The sequence below is a fragment of the Mytilus trossulus genome, chromosome 4, assembly GCF_036588685.1.
Source record: "Mytilus trossulus isolate FHL-02 chromosome 4, PNRI_Mtr1.1.1.hap1, whole genome shotgun sequence".
NCBI classification, from domain to species: Eukaryota; Metazoa; Mollusca; class Bivalvia; order Mytilida; family Mytilidae; genus Mytilus; species Mytilus trossulus.
This window is the reverse complement of record NC_086376.1, coordinates 43,194,771-43,211,002: the sequence shown is the minus strand read 5'-3', so window position 1 is coordinate 43,211,002 and position 16,232 is coordinate 43,194,771. Positions and strand designations below refer to the sequence as shown.

Genomic DNA, 16,232 nt, shown 5'->3' with positions numbered 1-16,232 from the left:
TTTCGGTTGGCAATTCTGATTTTGAAGGTGAATCTGGTTGTGATTCCTCATTTTTTACTTTCTTTTTTATTGATTGGTTTTTGCTTTACGCCGCATGAACGCACAACGTTTATGTCGAGGCTAGAGCCTATTAAAATATTTTTACAATTTAAAGTATATCTTTAAAATCATACAAGGGGTCCTTCAATAAACTGAAATTCACGTCTAAAGCAAATTGATAATTTACAAATAAAATTCAACACTATGCTAATGTGATAAAAACTAAAATCATTTTAAATTTATACAATAGTTATCAAAGGTACCAGGATTATAATTTAGTACGTCAGACGCGCGTTTCGTCTACATAAGACTCATCAGTGACGCTCATATCAAAATATTTTAAAGCCAAACAAGTACAAAGTTGAAGAGCATTGAGGATCCAAAATTCCAAAAAAAGTTGTGCCAAATACGGCTAAGGTAATCTATGCCTGGAATAAGAAAATCTTAGTTTTTCGAAAAATTCAAAGTTTTGTATACAGAAAATTTATGAAAATGACCACATTTAATGATATTCATTTTATAAATAGTTTCAAATTCTTTAAAGAATGAAACAATATTTGTAATAGGAACACTATTAAACACATTTTTTTGACATTGAAATGCTTCCTACGAGTATCAGCAAAGTCAATACTATCAGATCATTACATTGCATTCTTCATATCGCATGTATTATCAGCACTAGCTTTAATATCAGCCGAAGAGCCGCATGGCTTGAGGGCTGATAATATATGCGATATGAAAAATGACATATTATGATATTTTTATCATTTGCTTCAACAATGGAAAAAATAATCCATTAATATAGTGATCCTTTTACGTGGGTCTCAAATAGATGTTCAAAGAGTAAAAAGTTCACGGACGTCGGATCCAAAAAGTAGTACATTCGATATGAAATCTTTCTATCATATGCCTCAACACAGAAGAAAAACAGCAGCATGATATATTTTAATATGGAAGATACAAAAAATGATTCAATAATATACATAATGTACACTATTTGGAAAAGTCAACATTTTAAAGAAATTTTCTAAATTATGTTTGAAAATTTCAAAAATGCATTTATTTAATCATTTGTTTGTTCGTTCGTTTGTTCGTTTGTTGGTTTGTTGTTTTTTTTCTTTCATTTTACACAATATATTTCCTTCATGCAAATCTTTGATTCCTTTCACGGATTTGGCTATACTTTTTGGATCTTGTGGATTATAGCTCTTCATCTTTAATATTAGCTTTGGATTTGAAATATTTTGACCACCAGCATTACTGAAGAGACATGTATTGTCGAAATGCGCATCCGGTGCAGGACAATTGGTACCGTTAATGTTATTACTACCATTGGTTCGATGACTCTGCTAGTGGACTGTTAGTCCCTAAGGGTATCACCAGCCCAATAGCCAGTACTTAGGTACTGGCATGAAAATACGAATGTTTTGTGTTTTTAAAATTCGCTGTTACAAAATGTTAGAAAATAATATAAATCAAGGAATGTATCTACCTCATGCAAAACTCTGATTTCTTTCACGGATTTGGCTATACTTTTTGGATTACCATCTTTTATTTAAGCTTTGGATATCAAATAGTTTGGCTACTAAGTATCACTGAAGAGACATGTATTGTCGAAATGCGACTCTGGTGCAGGGAAATTGGTACCGTTAATGTTATTACTAACACTGGGTCACTGCCTCTGCTGGCGGACTGTTAGTCCCCGAGGGTATCACTAGCCCAGCAGCCTGTAATTAGGTACTGGCATGAAAATTCGTATTTTTTGTATTATTAAAATTTGCTATTACAAAATGTTAGAAATTAATACAAATCAGGGTATGTATCTTCCTCATGCAAAGCTCTGATCCCTTTCACGGATTTAGCCATACTTTTTGGACATTTTGGATTATAGCTCTTCATCTTTTATATAAGCTTTGGAATTCAAATATTTTGGCCACGAGCATCACTCAGTAAACATGTATTGTCGAAATGCGCATCTGGTGCAGGGAAATTTGTATAGTTAATGGTAATCCAGTATCCAAATAATTGTTTTATGCAATACTTTGTAATGTTTTTTCACTGAAAACGTACCATTGAGGTTTATTTTCCGGAATTTGCCGAGTATTACCAGAATGCAATGCGATAACGTAACGGAAAGTTGTGATAAAAGTTGAAGCTTGTGATAAACTTTTCATATCAGCCCGCTGAGCACCAATTCGAAAAATATTGAGTTATGTAAATTTAATGCTATTATCATACGGGAAAAATCAAAATGTTATATAGTCTTAAATATGTAATGAAATTAATTAAAACACGTTTAATAGTATACTTGCATTTGCAAGGCAGTAGTATGAACATTGCGGTTCACCTTTATTTTTTAAAAGATACTCGTGTGTTATTCTACTATGATCAATACGGCATCTAGAAATAACACACTGATCTTTTCTGTACATAAAATTATGAAGAGGTTTCATTACATTTAAAATCTGGAGACTTGAGAATTATCGGGTTTTTGAATTTTCGTATGTTGCATAGCTTGTAAGCATGAAAATGAATAGGAACATATGTAATTCATTGATATTACACATTTCCCCTCTACTGACTCCAACCAGATCACAAAGACGCCTGGCAAACATAATACATTTTTTCCTAAATTTTCTACTTCGTGTTTAAAATACCAAAATTGCATTTTATTAGATTACATATTTCTATGATTATTTTGTTGCAGCAATAAATTTTTTGGCTGCAAACTATGCAAATGGTCAACCCTTTTAAGATGAAACAATGCTTTCAAAATTTTCCGCACACACGTTGAAATGGTTGTTTTCTGTCAGACAGTTAAAAAATTATTTTTATATAGGTTTTATGCCCCGCAACTTATTGCTATATTTCATTATTTGTTATAATTAGCATTGCCATTAACGCGGGAGGTTTGGCATGCCACAAAACCAGGTTCAACCGACTATCTTTTCTTAAAAAGTCAGGAAAATGGCCATTGTTGTATTATAGTTTGTTTCTGTGTGTGTTACATTTTAATGTTGTGTTTCTGTTGTGTTGTAGTTCTCTTTATATTTGAAACGTTTCTCTCAATTTAAGTTTGTAATCCGGATTTTTTTTCTCTGTCGATTTATGAATTTTTAACAGCGGTATGCTACTGTTGCTTCTATTTATACCCGGTACATCCGTCCGTCCCATTATGTGTATGCAGTTATACCAGATAACTCCTTCAGCTGTTTGAAGGATAGGAAGTTATCACTTTGTTGGCTGTTTATACATAAATTGAAAAAATGCATGTGTTCAGGGTTTTGAATTTTATTAATAATTGCTCTTTTCTGGGAGATAATTAACATTGTCCTTATTGGAGTACATAGTTGCATAGTAGGTGCATTACATTTACAGTGAACCATAGACCTATGCGCTTCCATGCTCTTCTTTGTGTACTAGTATTTCAAAATAACACTTTGCATCTGCGGGGGGATCAGTTGTTTCTTCCAGGCACAATGATATCTCAAAGAAAGTTTTGATGTTCAAATAATTTAATAGAAAGGAAAGAAAGACCGAGAGAAATTCACAAACTCCCCGATCTTCTAGAGGAAGGTCGAATAAATTTGCCTGAAAACCCATACAGTAAGCAGTGATGAATGTGACGAATAATATTAAGCACGCTATGACATATTATAAAAAAAAGATCAAGATAACATCCAGGCAGAGCTTGCCCTTCTTTTTGGATCAACAGAAGATGACGAAATTGAAGACTTGCTTCCATGCCCAGTTAACTCCTTTGAGGATGTTGTCCAATGGGGGATAAACTGGAATAGAAGCAGTCTACAAAGAAATTGATAAGACAGTATTTGTTTTGAATAAATAATATAAATGGAGAAATATTTTCTCTCATACTTCTATTGATATCTTAAATGTATTTTTAAGAAATAGGTATAAATATAATAATTAACTTTTTTACAGATACAGAAGATGCTCAATCAAACATAATATGGAGAGGAGGATTTAGAAAGACATGAGTGAGGCGATTATAGAATATCATCAACTGATAGTACTTCATGCCCAGAAATTGACAAACAAAGTTAAAACTTATCTTTTACTACATTAAAACTTTAAAACACTCCGATTCTACTATATGTTGTATTTGAACAGTTCCTATCCCTAGATATGTGAAACTTAACACCATGACGTTCCCATGTTAAATACAGGCGACAGTAGTATACCGCTGTTCAAAACTCATAAATTCATGGAGAAAATAAAATCGGGGTCACAAACTAAAACTGAGGGAAACGCATTAAATATAAGAGGAGAATAACGACACAACATTAAAATATAACACACACAGAAACGCACTAAGCATTTGACAAAATCCTATGACAATAACAAATATAACATCAAAACCAAATACCTGAATTTGGAATAGATTAGTACCGTGACATGTCTTATAGTAATGTGACCAAACACTAAAAAATAAGAGAAAACAAACGACACAACGGAAACACAACGTTAATCCTGAGGTGAGACCGAACAGGGTAAAGGAGTACTATGTATGCAGATAATGAAGTTTTTTGTTGAAGGTTGCGGTTCACACATATTATAATATGTTTAAAAAATTAGAGGGGAATGAATACATACAAAGTCAAACCATGACTGATAAATGTTTAAATTAATGAACGGATCAGCTGAAAACAAACAGTACAAAATTTATAAAAAATCCAGAATATTTATTACTAATGATACAACAAGTATATGTACGTTTGGATAGACCGCAGACAAAAAGTTTTATGAGTTCCAGGGAGATAAACAACCCATTAGCCAAAGGATAGAAAAGAGCATATCGGGGACCCTAGGATAACATACGTGTGGAATTGATGTGTACAAAGAGGGATTATTCCATGTCCATTTATTGACTCCCTGAACCACCCCCTTAAGTATCTGCGACTTACCAGTTTTTTTGTTTAACCAAAATATGAGCTTTAAATCAAAAGTCATAGATTCATAAATACTTAGTGTCAACAACAAGAAAATTAAAAGTCAATCCTAAACTGCCAATGTCTTATCAGCATTCAAGGACTAAAACTGTCTTTTCATCAATTAATCAACACTTTAAAATTAATCTTTTCTCCAAATCTTCCCAGTAATTTAAGTTCATCGATTCCTCAACATCTTTCACACAGCGTGAAGCTTGAAAAAACCAACAAACTGACACAGCAGTATCATTCTAATAAATGCATTCACTTCAATCAAATATAACTAGTAATTGAAACAAGTCTCCATCAAAGTTTCTAGAAAGTAAATGAACACAATCTTCCTCATTTTCAAGAGGTCTTCTTAGAAAATATATATATACACAACAGTTTCATCAGACATTATACCTCTTTCTAGTTCATTAATACAGTTGATCAAGTTATTGTCACTTTGTGAATTATATGTAACCTTACTTTATGAGGAAAACATTTTTTAGAACCATGGTAGCTTGAAGCAATGTGTATCTGTATCACCAATTAACTCATTAGCTATAGGATGAAGTAAATAGAAATCTCTAGACCTGCTATGATAACTTGTAAAAATTAAAAAAATGTAGAATTTCTCACTTGTTGTCAAATAATTACATTATATGTATGTTTCATTATAATACGTTATTCTGATTGGCTAATTGCACATCACATGTTATTCCGTAAGATATTGCATGAGACAATAACATTTCATTCATGATGACACGAGGTCCCACAATAAATTGCACAGGAGAATTTAAAAATTAAACTTCATGAAAATCGTGTTTTTATAATCCTAGCTAAAAAATGTAATTATAAGTATTGAATGCCCCTTTTTGTAATATTAAAGGGTTGTAAAAGCGTTGACCGTGCGTACATTTTCAGAATGAAGCGCTTCCGCGCTTCATACAAAATGTACTTCGGTCAACGCTTTTACACCCCAATAAATTTACAAAAAGAAGCATTCAATTCTTAAATAAATTGCATTTGGCAAGAACTTTTGAACTAATCATAAATATTTCATCGATAATCAAAGTGTCTGTTGATTCAATAGTGTGTTTAACATAATCATAAATTTCGTCTGATTTTATTGAATGAACAATTTCGTCGTTCAGGTTCCGCCCGTCACCCATACCTGACCACTTGTGTACCACCCAATTTTCCGTAATGGTTCGAGGGTATGTCAGTTGAGTAAGCAAAAGGGAAATTTTCAATCCTTTATCTGGGATCATTTATAACTTTACTCAGTAAAAATGTCTAACCATAGCCTGATTGACCAACAGTTTTTAAGTTGTGGCCATCCTTAGCTAAAACATAAATATCAAAATATGTATATAATCTCTGGTAAAAACTGGTGTCAAAATGACATTCTGATTGGTTTGAGGTAAGGGTTGTCCAGATTTATACTGTTTTTTTGTAAGAAAAAGGCTTAAAATGCCATATCATAGGCAAGTTATATTCATGAAATTAAGAAACAGTGAACTTTGCCTTAAAGATATAACGAACAAATATGAAAAGGTCAAGGCATCGACAATGTCACAAACGAGTTGTGTCTGATGAGAATAAAGTGTGAACAAGGGCATTTAAACAAAAACAACTATAGTTCAGCGCTAAAATTAGAACATTTCAAAGCATCATTGAATAATGACAAATGGATCATTGTCATAGACAAGATGGTCAACGACAAAGATGGATATGTTATAACAGGTGTGACATTAACAGTTAATAAGTTGTTTTAACATTGTACTTGACCAGATAAAGAGAAAATAACCATTCTCTGTCTCAAATATAAAATCTATTTGTACAAAGACTAGAAACAGGACGAATCAGAAGCTTTGCAGAACATTTCTATATTAAAGCTGTACCTCCAAAACTGTAGAAGGAGATATCTTGTCAAACCATAATCTCTTTATACATCTAGTACCATCAAATTCCGTATAACCTGTCCTTTTCAAAATATTTTAGAAAAAGACAAAACAATTCCACCAATCGGTCTTCAACGCAGCAAGAAAATCCCGCACCCGGAGGTGGTCTTCAACTGGCCTCAATAAAAAAAATGTTTACTAGTTCAGTAAAATTTAAAAAAAACACACAAAACTAACAAAGGCGAGAGGCTCATTACCTGGAACAGGTGCAAAAGTACGGCGTCGTTAAACTAAACATGCTTTGTAAGATCTCAACCCTTCCCTAATCCTCTAGCTAATGTAGAATAAAGAAACACAAAGCAATACGCACAGTAAAACTCAGTTTAATAGAAGTTTATTTTAGATAACAAATATTGACATTTTTACTAATTCCTTGGAAATTCTTTCAATAAATTTGTTGTCATTTGGTGTTGTTTTCAGAGGTTTTTTTTTCATTATTTGATTATCAAGTTAAACGTGGTTAAAAGATATTTATCAGCATTTCAATGAAACTTTACCTTTACGAATATAAATTATGTAAGTACACAGTCTCATTTCTTTCATCTTTAAAGAACAGAGAAGTAGAGATTTGTTATAGGTTTTAAATGAATCAATACATGTCAACTTCCATGAAGTAAATTTTCCTTAGTTTCTTAAATATTTTAGCAATCATTGTTATCTTGTAATATGTTTTATAGGATATTCTATACAGGATATCTTTGTCACTACCTTCCTTTAAAGTTGAAAGAAATATTGATTAAATATGCACTATGATTCAGTTTTGTATTGCACTTACCTTTCTACATTATAGACTGAATGTATGTTAGAAAGGTTGAGACTTCTTTAGTCATTTGTTATAAAAGGAAAAAGGATAAATCACATTGTTTTCTCCGATATGTGAAAAACATTTTGGTATGTATTATGAAACATTTTGGTACGTATTACGAAACATTTTGGTATGTATTATGAAACATTTTTGTATGTATTATGAAAAATTTTGGTATGTATTATGTGGAATGTATTACGAAACATTTTGGTATGTATTATGAAACATTTTGGTATGTAATATGAAACATTTTGTAACCAACTTTTTCATTGATTGCACCAAAAGATACAATTTATCTTTTATATTATACTTCAAATGTAAAATATGGTTGAAAATGTTTTATATTGCTGTTCAATTGAAAAAAGTAAAATCACAAAAATACTGAACTCCGAGGATAATTCAAAACGGAAAGTCCCTAATCAAATGCCAAAATCAAATTAAAAAAACACATCAAACGAATGGACAACAACTGTCATATTCCAGACTTGATACAAGCATTTTCAAATGTAGAAAATGATTGATTGAAACTGGTTTTATAGCGCTTAATATCTCACTTGTTTGACAGTCGAATCAAATTCCATTATATTTACAACGATGCATGAATCAAAACAGACATGATAGGTAACATTGTAAAAATATGGGTACAGCAGTTATCGCTGTGTCACAAAATTTTTGCAGAATGCTACAAGTTTTGCTGTTTCTGGTATTACATTTTGAAATAACCACGATTGCAGTGCTGTTTAAATATTTTCCAGCAGAAATTGGGAATATCTGACTGATGATATATATTGACTTTCCGTATTTATCAAACCGGAAGTTAATGGAACACGTATAACTACGAACTCTAACAAGTCAATCGGTAATTCTCGGGTGACTCCGCTACTCTCCTTGATGAGGTACGGAATCGGCCGAGTTGTGACGAATATTCATCAAGACTTTAGTATGGCTTGTACAGATAACGACAGAAAACTATGGTTGAAAAAGTACTGTTTACTCTAAAGATATCCTGTTTATAGGTATTTTTGGTTTGTTCGTTTGACTACGACGTTGCCTGTTTATCTATAACATACGACTATTGTTGTCCCTTGTGATCAATTTTCGTGTACATGCAAAAACAGTGAACACGGCAGTGAAGTGACATATGACGTGTTCAAACACGGGAAAGGGGCATCTACATTGTAATGTAATGATTAAAATAACATTTCATTGCAATCATGGTCTTTGTAATAACAGCTTCACCATTTTAGAAAATGTTATTAATTATTCGTGTACATGCAATTATTCTTCTCATGTAATATAGCAAATCACAATTACTCTTCTTATGCTTATAAAATGACATTGTTCATTACTATTCTTACCGTTTGAATTTACATATTTTGTTTATCTAGATTTAAAAAGAAAAATGGATGCTGTTATTTCAAATTGTAATGTTTAGTCGTCATTAATATCAGATTAAACCACAATTTGATTTAACAGTTTTAATCAAGAACCTTTTTTTTATTCAAATAAATTTCACAATAACATTAAAATAATCAAAGGATATACGCATCACCTAGGTACATTGTGTTTGATCGTCACATTAGACTAATATCAAATTATATATAAAAACACTTTTTGTCTTATATCTCTGAAACTAAAGAAAATATACACTGGTTGCATTGTTGCAAGCATCAATTGTAAACAAAAAAAGCAGGTGTGGTACACAGGCTCCTTAGAGCCTCTAGTTAATTGTATGAACTTTTCACCGTTTTTGAAAGGTGTTGGATGTTCAAATATTTTTACTGCGAGTATTGTTAATTATCGAGATGGGTATTTGATGAAGTAAATTTGATACTGTGTATGTTGCGAATAGAATAAGAATAGTCTACGAACTATTATCAATAGAGTGAACATACTTTACTCAAACAAATATTGTATTACTAGTATTGATTTATAATGTATAAATGTGTTTCGCTTGAATTGTTTTACATTTTCTTATCGGGGCCTATTATAGCTGACTACTGTGGATTCATTATTATTCGTTGGATACCAATTTTCGTGGATTTCGTGGGCACAGTCAAACCAAGAAATTCAATATTCAACGAATGATAATTTTTCTATAGGTTTGAATGCAGACTTCAGCAAAACAACGAAATTAAATATCCACGAATACGCAAGTTTTCTAAATCCACGAAAATTGGTACCAACGAAAATAAATGAATCCACAGTACATGCGGTATGGGTTTTGCCCATTGTTGAAGGCCGTACGGTGACCTATAATTGTTAATGTTTGTGTCATTTTGGTCTTTTGTGGATAGTTGTCTCATTGGCAATCATACCAAATCTTCTTTTTTATATATTAGATATTGCAATATTTGTATAACTAACGTGACTTATAAATTTGAGAATGGAAACAGGTAATGTGCCAAAGAGAGATTAACCCGACTGAAGAACAAAAAGGCCACATATAGGTTTTAACACAACGAGAAAAGATTTATAAATATCTTATAATCGATGTACATTTTTAACACTTTAAGAAATCATCGATCACTTAGGAATATTTAACCAATATTGTCAACAATCGTTTATCGATATTCCATTTTAACGTTTCAATGTACAATATCCTATTTTAGAAAAAAAAATCTTAAGGACTCGCATGTACCAATAATTGAGGAAGTCTGGTTGTATCGACATGAAAAACATTTCGTGCCATTGAATTTTAACACAATCAGGGGGAAAATACATATTTGTCAATGCTTTTATATTAACTTCCGGATATCCTTCTGTATCCACTTCAAGGGTGACTTGGGAAAAGAAATATGGTCACTTTTGCCTTCTTCCGACGGCGATAAAACCCTTACTAAAGTGTAGGGTCCGTTTTCAATGTATGATGTACAAGTTAAAAGAGACATTTTTTTCAGAATGAGGCCGTTATATCCGATGCCTCGTGAAAAGAGCGTGACACGCTCTTTTCACACTGAAAACTATTGCGACAACTATCTAAGAGGTCCGTTGGTGGCCTGTAGCAAAGCCAAGTATCTGCTCCAATCCAATATACTCACATTTGCTAATGCCAGGCAACATTTCACTCGGAAAGCATCTATTTCGAGGTCTACCTATTGTATTTATTTATTATTTGTTGTCGACCTGAACATGTTTTCAATATTTGCAACTGGACGTTTAACAATCATGTTTTCTTCTGTTGACAACCATGTCGCATGTGGACTTGTACACAAGTAGCGGGAAAAAATACTGGGGAAACACCTTTAACAGACAACAATGTCTGGTTATCTATAGACATTTAAATAGGAGTGACAGGAAAAAAGTTAAACTTGGTAAATATAAACGGTACGAGATAACTATAATTCTGTAGAAGCATTATGATTGAAAAAATGTACATTCTTAAACATTTCCACTGATTTGTCCATTTCTTTTTTTACACTTTAGTAGTCCAAAACGAAACACAAAGATAATGATTGTTCATTGTTGTTGAACTGGTAGAGATTGTATTCAAATGTTATATGCCACTTATAGAAATTTCTATCGTACTTTTAAATTCAGTCGGTTTGAAAAATTATTGTGGCATTCCTATAATGCAGGACAAAAACATTTTTATTCTAAATCTATTAAATAAGAACAAGAGTAGTATGGCTAGAAGATTAAGTGCTCAATGAGATTAAAACTTCAAAAAAGTTTATAGATTGATTCAGATTTACCATAATCACGAAACATATTTTCTTTCAGTCTTTATTACATACTTTGTTGGTTAGGACACTGATTTACAAAGCATATTTTAATTGATTATAATTATTTGGCAATTAAGCAGTAAAGAATTTACATTATATGTATTTTGAAAGATATTGATAATGATTTGAGTATCAAAAGATGACAGCAATCCTATTTTATTTGCTATTTTATTAAAACTATAGAGAAAATAATGGAAACTTGGTGAGAAGCTAATTATTTTCAAATAAACTTAAGTTTAAAAAACTAGGATTTCAAAGTTGAAAAGTAAATGATACTAAGAACGAATCAGTTCTTGTCCATTTGTACAAGCAATAAGAACAACATATTCACATGACAATTTTTATTTCAATCTGCAGAGTTTTGCCATTGATACATATAGTTATACAGCAAAGCTTTATTGTGTAATACATTTTAATTTTGTATTTCGGTTTTGACTAATTTCTTTATTTGCAAAATTTAGTGGAATTATTTTTTTTTTAAATTTTGACATAGTTTAGTTTTTTTATATGTTGACAATTGTATATGTGCGAAAGAATTTATCCTCCACCAAAATAAAACACTGCTTGTTAGTGAATATTCTATATAATATAAATGTTATTTCAAGGTAAATATAGTAAACCAATCTCATATAAAATTATTTTTTTTAAATCTCAAGAAGCGATTCTATATGAGGTTATAGGGTTAAATATACTACCACAACCCACCACCACCCCTATAATAAACTCAGTTTTGTGTTCCGCAAGTGTAATAATTTTTTTTTTTTAATTTTGACATAGTTTAGTTTTTTTATATGTTGACAATTGTATATGTGCGAAAGAATTTATCCTCCACCAAAATAAAACACTGCTTGTTAGTGAATATTCTATATAATATAAATTTAATTTCAAGGTAAATATAGTAAACCAATCTCATATAAAATGATTTTTTTTTAAATCTCAAGAAGCGATTCTATATGAGGTTATAGGGTTAAATATACTACCACAACCCACCACCACCCCTATAATAAACTCAGTTTAATAAGTGTAATAATCAATGAAACGAGAAATTAAAACTAAAGTTATTGTGTTACACAGGTAAATTATGACGTATGTGAGTACATCGTATGGATGTAATTTTTAATCATCTAGTTAATTACGATGAGAACATGTTGTAAAAGTGAATTCCCAAAGCAGAATCCTTTCTACTTTTATCCTTGCTGAATTATTCACTAATCTTAGGCCGTGTTCACATTGACCTAAACTCGGTGTTGTGTAAGTGTAACTCACACGTAAACTAAACAAAAGTATGTTCCCATTGATAAAACTTAATGTTTACATGTAGTTTAAATCATGTTTTGTCTACATGAAGTCGATACTCGATGTAGGCCTTGTGTAGATTAAGTGTACACAAAACTAGGTATTTAAAACATTAGTTTCACCGTGTATATTTGAGGAAGAAACAATTTTTGAATAATATTGATATTTAATACAATTATTAATAAAGTTCTTCACAGAAATATTTGTCCAAACTTGATATATTTATATGCTCTTAAAAAAAAACTTAACGTAGCTTTAATAAGCCCTTATCAAGACTCAAACCAGCATCATTGCCGAACGCATAATTCATTTGAAAAATAAGATCTTTCCGAATCGACTTGACTTGCACAGAAATATTTGCCACTGGTCTCTACTCAAACAACGATTCACTCATAAATGCATTACTTAAAAAGTGTGGGGTAAATGTTTTGTTTGTCTAGTATCTCGGACCCGTTTACACTTAAATTACACTTCAAACTAAAAAGAAACATTTGCCGATCCCTTTGTCGAATTCTCTTTGGAGAAGAAATAATATTTGAAACAAACAGAAAAGATAGAAATATAGGGAACCCTTATATATCAATCCTTCTTCTTCGCCTGCAAGCACGCTGCTGCAGCCTACGTTTTCTACTGCTTAATCGAGACATCTTAAATATTTTAAACTACTGCAAATCATCAACATGGCTTTTATAAAGAAACAACCACTTAACTTAAAAGAGGAAAAGGGGGGGGGGGGGGGGTATTTATTTATTTGAGCCAGAAATTTTTTCGCGCAAATGTCATATTGCGGTTTATTTTCGATGCTGGTAATCAAATTTGTCAAATACTCCTTGGAGAAAAAAAATACCATTTGAAACAAACAGAAAAGATAGAAATGCAGTGATCCTGACCATCATAATTATTTTTCTTCGTCTGTAAGCACCCTGATGGTGAACCTACGTTTTTAATGCGTAATTGAGACATCTTTAAACTACTGCAAATCATGCAAAATGGCTTTCTTAAAGGCGCAACCACTTTACTTTAAAAAAAAAGGGGGGGTAGGGGGAAAGTTTTTTTTTTCGATGGTACCAATTCAATATTTAACACTATAATGTATGGGGAAACTTTGGATTAAGAATATTTGTTCATTTTAATCATCTGAATGACTGGCTTTTCTTTAATTAAATTGTTGGAAAATCCACCCACCCACCCTTTTTAATGTCAAATGGTCGTTCCCTAACTGCTAGAATAGTTGTTCAAAAAATTGAATTCGGTTCTACGTAATGAAAATTTAAATGACATATAGTTTACAAGTGTGAACAAATCTCATGTCCAGGTAGCTAAACAATGTGTATTGATGTGAACAAATTTAATGTGAAACTAGTATACATTACATTAAACCAAATGTAAACATGTTTACTGTAAACGGCGTTTGGTGTGAACACGGCCTAAGCCGATTATAGTTTCACATTCATTCTTTCAAAATAAAAATAAAATACTTGCAAGTCTGACTAATAGTACTCTCAAATAAAGATTGGTTTTCAACATATATTTTAACAGTCCAACAGATGTTTTATAGTATTTTGTAAACATAAAAAAGGAAATACGAATTTTTTGGTTATTTCTTTAATTTCAGTCAGTTGTCGAGTTCTTGGTCGTTTATAACGGTTTTATCATTTTTCATTTAAGTTGTACTTTATACAAAATGATAACCTTTCTAAATATTTAAATCCCCATTTGGTATTGTCAATCTTTAAGAACAGTGTCATGATCAAAACTAGGTGCATTTATATTACGTTTCAATATATATTTTTATACACTGTCATGCGCAAATTAACGTTACATTCATATGATTTCATGTGTTATTTTACCTTGGGACAACTTTACCAGTATACGTTTATTGCAAACTAATGTCTACCTGAATGGAATGAATATAAAATAACGAGAAGTGGTATGAAACACAACAATCCAAAACATGACATATGACGTAGATGTAGGCAACTAAAAATATCCGTATGGATTATAACTATGAGAAAAACAAGATTTCGTATTTCAAGCTAAACCGATGTTTCCACAAACCTTACGTTAAAATTATACAGGATTACTAATTTAAAATGAACCACCAGATCATGAATGTATGAACATTGCGAGGCGCTTATAAACTACCCAAATCAGGATAACGAATATACATGAAGTGTTCCAACAAATAATTCAAGCTAAGTATGCATATTCATTCAATATTTCAAATGTACACCTTTTAGTTTTAAATGCTTGATCAACATGTATAATAGTTGAACAGATAAGGAATTTAAACATTCTGAAAGCTATTGAATTCATATAACAAATATGACATATCAACCATAATAAGACTCGTTTCTGCTCGTGTGTGTCGACATCTGATGTCATTTGTGCACTTTTAAGTCCATTACATGCGGTCTCGTGTATAGAAATAATAAAACAAATGGTTCTGCAGTAGCAAACATACATTGACATTCGTTATGAAATGTTATTTTGTAAAAAGGAGACGAACACCCAATAAACAAGAATGTTTCCTCAGTACACGAATGCCCCACTCGCACTTTCATTTTCTATGTTCAGTTGACCGTGACATTTGGATAAAAACTCTAATTTGGCATTAAAATTAGAAAGATCATATCATAGGAAACATGTGTACTAAGTTTGAAGTTGATTGGACTTCAACTTCATCAAAAACTACCTTGACCAAAAACTTTAACCTGAAGCGGGACAGACGGACGGATGAACGGACGGACGAATGGACGGACAAACGAACGGACAGACGAACGAACAGACGGACGAACGGACGCACAGACCAGAAAACATAATGCCCCTCTACTATCGTAGGTGGGGCATAAAAATTCAAATAAGACTGTTGCACATGGTATACTACTGCATATAGATAAAGTATTTTAGAAATTATTAAACATATTTCAAAGGCAAAAAAAATACTTATTGTTTATCATAGAAATCGAAAAAATTAAAGAAAATGCTTAACTTAAATATTTTTGTAGAAAGGAATTATCAGAAAGTCCAATGACAAGCGGAGTGTATCAAACAGTTCAACGCATACAATTATAAAGCAAAGTACATTACATTATACCAAATTCAAGACATTAAATAATTGATAACCAAACAGTCATGACTAAATTGTATAATTATATTTTATAAACAAACACATATTAAAAACCGCCATAATGAAGAGAAAAAGTATTGTCTAATTGTTTTGGAATTAACACTGCGTTCATAACAGCCGCGCAATGACTATATGGCTGCAAAACTTGTGAAAATTTGATAACAAATGCTCAATTCACTAGCTATTTAAATAAAGAGTCTTGTTTTACTAGAAGTAACGATGATCTGAACTGTAAATCTATAAATGTCGTCTATGGATTAGAGTTCTAGTGTAACCTTTGTGGATTGGTTCACGTCGATGATACGAAAGGAAGGCCAAACAAACGTACAGCGACCATAT

At 31.6% G+C, this 16,232-nt stretch overlaps 1 protein-coding gene across 1 annotated transcript in view; it reads left to right on the top strand.

Moving 5' to 3' along the window:
- The first annotated feature begins 14,619 nt into the window (after positions 1-14,619).
- Positions 14,620-16,232, top strand: part of LOC134713952 (uncharacterized) — a 29,748-nt gene continuing 28,135 nt past the window's right edge. Inside the window, exon 1 of the mRNA XM_063575219.1 lies at positions 14,620-14,962. The gene's annotated coding sequence lies outside the window, so the exon portion shown is untranslated. The remainder of the gene's footprint in view (positions 14,963-16,232) is intronic.